This window comes from Anopheles gambiae, chromosome 2, assembly GCF_943734735.2.
Source record: "Anopheles gambiae chromosome 2, idAnoGambNW_F1_1, whole genome shotgun sequence".
In the NCBI taxonomy this organism is placed as follows: Eukaryota; Metazoa; Arthropoda; class Insecta; order Diptera; family Culicidae; genus Anopheles; species Anopheles gambiae.
In genome coordinates this window covers 23,621,212-23,628,936 of record NC_064601.1, presented here as the reverse complement: position 1 = coordinate 23,628,936, position 7,725 = coordinate 23,621,212, and the positions used below count along the sequence as shown (strand labels likewise).

General features: G+C 48.0%; 1 long non-coding RNA gene across 1 annotated transcript; it reads left to right on the top strand.

Moving 5' to 3' along the window:
• The first annotated feature begins 2,270 nt into the window (after nucleotides 1-2,270).
• Nucleotides 2,271-5,196, top strand: LOC133391550 (uncharacterized). The gene is made up of 2 exons (XR_009765042.1): nucleotides 2,271-4,059; nucleotides 4,191-5,196. It is a non-coding gene; the product is annotated as an uncharacterized LOC133391550 (long non-coding RNA).
• The last annotated feature ends 2,529 nt before the right edge of the window (nucleotides 5,197-7,725 follow it).

Below are 7,725 nucleotides of genomic sequence, written 5' to 3'. Positions count from 1 at the left end.
GCCCGTATATTTCACTCCCTTTCCCGGGGTTGGCGCGACGTTACGCGCACGGTAACCCGGCGTCACTGTGCTGCGCGCTACCTGCGTTGCGCAACCCTGCATTAATTTTCTTTCCCGAAATAAAAGCCCCAGGTGCTTCCTCGGTGACCTCCTCGTGCGCACTCGCGTTCTGTGTGAGGTCTAACGTCTAATGCCAGCTGAGCTGTTCGGCGGTGCCGCTTCTCTTCACACCTCAAAACACGCTTACGGATGCTTTTGCGCAAGCATTGCCGCCACGCCAGTGATCGCGCAACAGTTCGAACTGGTTGGTTGTGATTTAGCTGCGGAGTCTTCGAAGAAAAGTGTATTGGCTATTGATTTTGTGATTGAAAATACGAAGATTCTTACCTTCAACAGTGCTCGTCCCACCGAGCACGTGCGTACTCAGTTTAAGTGACCGTCCGTCCGACAGTTCAATAACAATGTTCCGCGTCGTTACGTCCGCACAGCGGGCGGGGTCCACTGTCCCTTTACCGACTGACCGCAAAAAAATCCTCGCAAAACAATCAAACGAATATTCAAAAAGCCTTTCCCAATCCTGTCCCGGCGGTCCCTGTGATTGGGCTGACCACGTGCACGTCCAAACGTTGTCCACCCCTTGGGTTGTGCGCGTGGACACCACGGCAAATGATGATCATAATTTATGGACCGAAGCAGCACACAGCAGCACAGCGCGGCCGGATTTGTTCGTATGCAAATTGTGCTACCGCGGCGGCATAAGGGGTCAGCATAAATTTGGGGTCAATTGACCAATGTTGTCACGGCACACGCTGACCCCTAGGTAGGCCGGCCGTGCCGGGTGAAATCCCTCTGGGGAAGAGCGGACCGGCAAAAGCTGACCAATGGCTGGACAAAGGGGCGCTACCCCTTGCGCCTGCCATCCAAAACGGGGAGTGAGCCCACCGTAACGAGGATCGTAAACGAAAGTGATGGCAGTGATGGGCCTCCTGTGTTGACCCTAAGCGTGGCGAAAACAAGTCGTTTATCATCGGTGCCAAGTTTGCAGTACTGGACAGTACGGCTGTCGGAGTTGGAGAGAGCTATAGTTATCATTTACCATCCCCAGGAGGTTGGGAGTGTCTCAAGAGGCCGTTAAAAGATTAGCCGGGTCCGGCCGTTGTGTGTGTTTGTCAAAGATATTAAAACAATCCTTCGTTGGAGTGAGTGACCCCGAGTGTGTTAACGTGGTAAAATGAATGGGATTATAATCGGACGGACTTGGACAACCGATCGGGGAAAGTTTAAGTGTGGAAAATGGTGGCACAATCGGTAGCGCAGGCTTACTACTCTATTTCTGTGACAATGAAGTTCCTATTCAAGTGCATTATTTATGATAAAATAGTGCCAACATTTAACTGTGCGAGAATATTATATGCGTTTTAAACAACCGCGCCACAACCGGACACTTTCGTCACTGTCTTTTTGCTAAAGTAACCAAATTTTCGTCAGGGCACTTTCGCCCGAAAAAACGAACTGCTTTGCAACCGACAGCACTCACCTACGCATCGCGCATTATCGTTTACTCTTATCATCCCCTTTAGCCCTCCATGGCAACGGCCAATCCAACTTTAGCTCAACCTTAGCTCAATCTGCTGCAGCATGGGCTCGGCTGTTCATTAGCGTTGTCATGGCAGGCACCAGAAAAATAAAACGTAAAAAGACTCCTCCACCAGCAACCCGAACTTTCTAACCAGCATACGCGGAGCTTATTTGTCTTTCATATCGTTCGTCCTGTACCATCACAGCAGCTGGAGCCCCAATACAGAGCAGGCTACTTTAGGTGAAGCGAGGCGCCGGTAGAGCAAATAATACCGCAGAATGTGCTGCACAATATCTTGCCGCAAAACCGCGCAAAGAGTAAGGATCGAGCTGGAACACCGACGTTTCGACGTTGATTTATGTCACACTGACACTGACGGACGGACGAAAGGTTGCTGCTGCTGGTGGTAATGCTGGTGCAACGGCAACGTACGGCGGTGGCGTCCTGTGAGAGCTCCTGATGATCGTCGTCCTTTTTTGCGGAGCGATACATCGTCATTGCCGTCGCCATGGGAACAAACATGGCAGCTGGGATAGGTTGGCCAACTTTGGCTCCCCACATGCTACAGTGTGATGCATGATGTTTGTGGACGATTTGTATAAACTAGTTTGATTTGTAATTTTGTACAGAGTTTATCATAACAAAATGTTCCAAGTTATTGAAACACACAATTTATTTTGTGGTTCAGAAATTTCTCAATTTTTTCTCCAAATCCTTTCATGCTCACAACTCTGTCCACCATCATTGGAAGGCCCAACGAAGGATACCACTCCTTTCCATCCGCTTTCCCATCACCCAACGGCTGTGGTTTTAGTCGCCCTGCCAAGACGTCCCGATTCGTTTGCCTACGAATCCCCATGCACCATCCCAGTTTGCATGTTCTTTTAATTAAATTAAAATTATATCCACACACACTGACACACACACACATACACGGTGCTATCTTGCCGTCGACCCATAGCAACTCCAGCACGTCACATGTGAAATTCGCCCACCCTGCAAGCGCCCGAGGAGGTCGGCAAAGGGCACCGGCACCACGCGGTCGCGGTTTGGGAAAACTTTTATCTCTCCCCTGGCGCCACACACAAGGCACGCTGCTACCATGCAAACGATCACGATCCGAAAGGACGGTCACACGTACAACCATACACACACAAACACACACAAACGCCATTTCGTTTCGATGTGGGGACGTTCATGCGTACGTTCGTCCGTTTCGACCGAGCAAGCCTCCGAGAAGCGCCCACGTACACGTGCTGTGAGGGGTTTTGTAGGTGGGTCATGTGTGCAGAAACTTTCTACCTCCTTTCTTTCCTCCAAGCATGTGTGTGTGTGTTTGCCTTTCCCTAATTGTCATTCCATTGCCCACCTCTCTAGGTCCTTCCGTTCCGTTGGCCGTTGTCAAATCCTTCGCCTCCCGCCGTGTCGTCCCCGTCCACGAGTGTGAGGCGTTTTCCTTCATTTTCATTTCCCCCCATCCCACTACATTGTAGCTCATTTATTTGCATTTATATGAAAGCCGGTATCCTTTCGCTATGGTATCTTGCTCTACAAATACACACTCATACACACATGCACACACACTCAATAACGTACGCAAAAGCCCAGGAATTTCGTTCGTTTCGTTGTCACCGTTCTCTTGAGCTGCTTCCAAAAATTATCCTCCCGGGACGTCACACACACACACACACACGCGCGATGTGGCAAGAAAGGGAAGAGAAAGTTTTCCCCATTGCCCATCACACCATATGGCCTCGCCCTGGAAGATGCCGGTTGGACGCAGGATATTGCGGACGCCCGGACCGACGTTCGGAAACGTCGCACATAAAAGTTAGACATTGTTCGCCCCCCTTCACCCAATCGCGTACGGTGGCGCGGCCATATTTGTATGGCCTCCGCCATCAACTCGCTTATCAGCCAGCACAGGGTAGAACCTTTTTAGTTTCGCAATGTACATATGAGTTTGTATGTGTGGGGGAGCTACGCAGGCGTTATCCCATTTGGACGGCTCTTCCTGTCTCGAGCAACGGGACCATTTCAAGAAGCTCGCCATTCCGCTCGATTCGATTCGACCGAGCCTTCCAAATAAGGACCTCAAACGGACATGTATGCTACCTCCGAGCGTATGTATGTGTGTGTCTATGGTGTTCCACATAATCCTTTCGCTACGCCCACAACTCCCACTAGCACATAAATTGACTTACCCCGGGTTAAGCCCGGTACAAAATGCTGCTCCAACTGCTCGAGAACGAACGCCAAAAACTACAACCGCCACGCGCGGCACAAGAAACCCCCAGCCAAAGGCTCTTGATTAACTTGGCCTCGACGAAAATTAATTTAATTTTTGGCGTTTTATTAAAATTAGAAATTCTGCACTTCTGTCCCGTTCCCGTGTGGGTGTATGTGTGTGTGTGTGTGACCCGCTGGTGCCGGCCAAATCCCGGGGACACCGATTTGGAGCGCCAATGTGTGGATCTGAGGTATGTGTATATGTATTTTGCTACCATGCCTGCACGTGGTCCTTGGCCCGCTCGCGATGGCAGCATGAATCTTGCATTGGAAATTTTGGGAGAAATTAGTTTAGTTGCAAATTGAAATTTTCCTTCTATAGGGGAAGCGACCAAATTATGTGCACGTGTACGGTGGGACTTCTGGTTGGGAAGGGCAGCCACTACTGTATGCATGGAGCGGTGAAGTACATGCCTGATTTCCGATGTCTTTTGGGACGCTTTAATCAGTGCTAATTGGCCGGAAATATTAGTAAGCTGAGTGTTGATGTGGATGCATCTATTGTGAGCATGAGTAGAATCGGAATCATCGAGGGAGGGTAGGTTTAAGGTAAGATGAAACGAAAATAAGACATATTTAAAAGAGGTAAAATTGAAATGTAAACACCGCAAAGGTTGTAAGTAGGAAGCAAAACATAAGCAATCTTAATTAACTTACAATAAAATCCTTTGAACAACTAATAAGCTTTTTTGTGTGCATAATATGACAAATAAATCGGTTTATTTTCTGTTGCATTCAATTTAATATCCATAGCTTATTCCTTTATTAATGTTTGACATGATTTGTTCCAGATATACTTTGTAGCTACTTCAATTAGAGGTTTATAGACTCTTATAGACTCTTTGTATTCGGGTAAGAATTTCATCACTTAAAATAACTAGTTCAGGCTAAGCAATAATCATAATGGTAAACTTAAACTAACTTAGTTTCTATCATTTATTTCATTTTCTACTGCTTTGGCGTACGGAGTCATGCCATGGACCTTCGGAGTCATGTTGATCTATACAACCATCCTAGATATTGTGTAACTCAAGAATATATGCATGGTTTTAGGTCTTCTTCTTCTTCTTCTTCATTGGCACAACAACCGTTGTCGGCCAATGCCTGCCTGTACCCACTAGTGAAGTGTGCTTGGCTTTCAGTGACTTATTGTTAACAGCTTGGCTGATAAGTCCCCGGTCTGACACACAGATGGCGCCGCTAGTATTAAATGCATATTATTTTTATATAGTACCAACCTTCAAATGATTCGTGTCAAAATTTGACGTCTATATGTCAATTAGTTTGTGAGACAGAGCGTCTTTTGTCAAGCAACTATTGTTATTTTGTTGTTCCACCAAGACAACGCACCGTGCCACAAGTCATTGAGAACGATGGCAAAAATTCATGAATTGGGCTTCGAATTGCTTCTCCACCCATCGTATTCTCCAGATCTGGCCCCTAGCGACTTTTTCTTGTTCTCAGACCTCAAAAGGATGCTCGCAGGGAAAAAAATTGGCTGCAATGAAGAGGTGGTCGCCGAAACTGAGGCCTATTTTGAGGCAAAACCAAAGGAGTACTATCAAAATGGTATAAAAAAATTGGAAGGTCGTTATAATCGTTGTTTCGCTCTTGAAGGGAACTATGTTGAATAATAAAAACGAATTTTGACAAAAAAATGTGTTTTTCTTTGTTAGACCGGGGACTTATCAGCCAACCTGTTACCATAGCAGGATAGTCAGTCCTACTTATGGGGGAACGGTCTATTCGGGGCTTGAACCCATGACGGAAATGTTGTTAAGTCGTACCACCAGACCGGCCCAAGGTTTAGGTCTAGCTTAGATTTTGCATCATGTTGGTCCAGAAAAAATCGATGGGACGCAGCTGGGAGTTGGTGGACTGGTTCGTGGCCTAGGGTGTAAAATACCTCCGAAATTCGCCTGAAATGGTAGCATTGAGATTTGGCATCATTGCTTGTAGCTGCAATGCCAGTGGTCGCTATTTCTGCTTCCTCTTTTGTAAGGCGATCTATTGTAAGATCACATCAACAATTTCAATTTGTTTGTCAAGAACTCTCAGTCGAATCATTCCAATCAAGTTTACGCGGCAAGTCTCATAGCTTCATCCGAGATACAACAATGCACAATCTAACATAATTAAGCATATCAGCAAATTCTAGAACCAAGTTACACCAACCTTTCGCCAGAAACCGACAACGGTAATGAGATTCTCCCGGCTCGAAAAAAGAAATACACTCTCGCTACTTGTTGCAAGGTAAGACATCAACACCGTAACGCAGCCTGCAACTAACAAAGTGCGAAGACCTGCAACTACTCAACCAGCGCAGGCAGTACCCGCAGCGCTGGATCCGGGTTCGGTTTGGCTTTTAATGGATTTTCCGGCCCGTGCATTGCTGTTCCCGTATGCATCCTTCATCTGCGCGGCACCATCCGTTCGATAGTGATCGCTGCTAGCCTTCTAAGCCTTCGTAAAACATTGCCAACATACACGGGCCAAAACCCCTCTCCTTAGGATGCGACCTAATTAAGATACTTGCACGGAATAATGTATGGTATGAAATTAAAATGCTCCATCCGCCCGCTCAACCTCCGGACCGAGAGAAGCCCTTTTGCTTCCATCATTGAGCCGCGATCGTGGTACAAAAACCTCCTAACATGACAAAGCTCCCCGCCCGACGCTCGTCCGCTACATACATGCGGGAAAAGAGGCAGGTTTGGACCGAGAAAACTTTTAACCTCCTCCACCCTCCGCCCAAACCCCCCGTGAAACCCGTCCCTGCAACCCCTTCCCACACCTTCAGCATGGATGGAAAACGATCACGAACAGAGATGAGTTTGGTTTCGGTGGCTTCGGCTGGCGCTGATTTTCACTCGCGTAAAGCGAAACGCTTCTCGCACAAAACTTAAGTACAACTCATTGCCGTCGAACGCAGGCCGCTGCCCCATCACCTACCGTCCTATGTTTTCCGACAGTTGCGGAAGGGCTGCCGGATGATATTGCTCCCGTCGTAGCGGGAGCCCTTCAATGATGAGCCCGCGCAACGATGTGCGATGTAAAGTTCGCCTTCGTTCCTGGGGGTTTTTCGTCCCTGTGCGGCCATCATGCCGGCTCCCGAACGGTTCTGCTTCGGTATTCATTACCCCGCCCGTTCGTTGGGCGCACCGGCAACGACCCAACCCCGCTTAACCAATTCCCCAAACGAGCGCCCCAAGCGCGGCAAAGCAGTCAACACTGGTGAGCGGGGAATGAGAACTCATTTTCATTTTTCGCCAAATTCGACACTTTTCCATAAAACTTTCGCCCCTCATGTTGTCGTGATCGAAAGATAGAGAGAGAGAGAGAGAGTGGAAGAAACCATACACGATAGGCGTACGCATACATAAGCGCACACATGTGACCGATGGTGGTTGGTCCAACGAAGCGTGCAAGTACGCGCGTACGGACGGACGGAAGGCAAATGAGAAACCATACTACTTAGCTACTAGCTGCATCGTTTGCAGCGTGCTTGGGAAGGTAAGCGGTTTTCGCCTACTGTGGCACAAGGTGAAGCGAACGGCTTGCGGTACGGGAGAGCGCAGCACGCACATCTTTTTGCGCTCTACTCTTCTAAGAACGCAAGCAACTCTGCTAGAAAGTCATAGTTGTACGTACACGGCTTGGTAGAAAGTTTTTTCGAAGGGAGATGGTATTTCTGTCAAAAATGAGATTTCCTTTTCGCAAAAGGCTAAACACGGGCAACGGCAGAAACACCTTTGCCGTGCGTATTGGGGAAAAAATGCAGATAAGACAGTACGCCAAATTTCCAGCGCGCCGGATGTGTTGTGTGTGTGTGTGTGTGTGTGTGTACGGGAAAAGCC